A 1471-nucleotide genomic window follows, 5' to 3' on the forward strand; every position below is an offset into this window, starting at 1 on the left:
CAGGAGTGTGTGAGCGGACTCTGTCTCATATATACGTGTGTGTTGATCTCACCGTTAACAAACGCGGTCGCGGCGCCCTTCCCCGCGTGTCCGATAGCAGCGTCGTCCTGAGCGTAACGAAACTTCTCCAAACCGCACGCGATGAAAACATCATCATCACCGAAGAAATCCTGCAGACTCGTCAACTACACACACACACACACACACACACACACACACACACACATATATATTTGTTTTTTATGTTTTTGTTTTTCACACACACATGAATATATTTACATGTATTTATATGTATATATTTATGTAATTTATATTATATATAAATATATTTAACATATAAACATAACATATTTTCCTTAAATAAATACATGCATGTGTGTGTATTATATATACACATAATAAATATACACAGTACACACACATTTACATTTAGTCATTTTGCAGACGCTTTTATCCAAAGCGACTTACAATTGGGGGATACATAAAGCGATTCTTCTTAAAGAGGCAAACAGATACAGGAAGTGCTTGTAATACCAAGTTTCTACACATATATTATGTAAACAAAACTTTTATTTTGGATGCAATTAATCACAATTAATCGTTGCCCAGCACTAATTATTAGCAAACACTTCTATTCTAAAAAATGATCATTCTAAAAAAAAAAAAAAAGATAAATAATTAAAAAAGTTCTGAAATACATATACTTTTGCATAACTATAAATTATGGTAGCAACTTGGACATTACTGAAATAAAAATTGCACTTATTTCATATATTTACTTAATATTTATGAAAATAGAAATGAAAGAAAGCAGAAAATAATGATAAATGTTGCTTTGTCAGCTAACTGAAAAAAGTTTGTTCAAGTGCTAAAATCGAAAGTGAAATAAAAATAAACTAAAACTAAATAGAAATATTACAAATATTTTTTTAAATATATAAAAAAAACTAATTAAATTGGCAGAAACACATAACAAAATTACCAAATTACTAAAATTACTAAAACTTTAAAACAAAAAATTTAAACTGAAAATATAAAAATAAAAGCTAATTCAAAAACTAAAATTTAAATAAATTTAAGCTAAATAGAAATATTTAAAAAACAAAAACTACTAAAAATGACAAAAACACAAAACAAGATTATAAAAACTTTAATCAAAATTTAAAAGAAAACTGGGGGAAAAAAATCTAGTTATTTAAAAAAATAAAAAAATAAATACTACAACACTATATAAATAATACAGAAATATCACTGCTGTTCATCAGACGAGATTGAGCAAATCTGCCCAGTGTTATATATCTGTGTTATTTTAAAGGGGTCATATGATGCGATTTAAATTTTTCCTTTCTCTTTGAAGTGTTACAAGCTCTTGGTGCATAAAGAAGATCTGTACAGTTGCAAAGACTAAAGTCTCAAATCCAAAGAGATGTTCTTTATAAAAGTTAAGAGTCAACCACGCCTACCTAAAACG

The 1471-nt window shown here is 27.9% G+C and overlaps 1 protein-coding gene across 1 annotated transcript in view; it reads right to left on the reverse strand.

Annotated features, from left to right (window-relative positions):
- The window catches only part of LOC107730026 (serine/threonine-protein kinase DCLK2), a 19405-nt gene that overhangs the window by 9567 nt on the left and 8367 nt on the right, over positions 1-1471 (reverse strand). The gene's annotated exons all lie outside the window — the stretch shown is intronic.

This window comes from Sinocyclocheilus rhinocerous, unplaced genomic scaffold (genome assembly GCF_001515625.1).
Source record: "Sinocyclocheilus rhinocerous isolate Xijiao unplaced genomic scaffold, SAMN03320098_v1.1 scaffold1690, whole genome shotgun sequence".
Lineage (NCBI taxonomy): Eukaryota > Metazoa > Chordata > Actinopteri > Cypriniformes > Cyprinidae > Sinocyclocheilus > Sinocyclocheilus rhinocerous.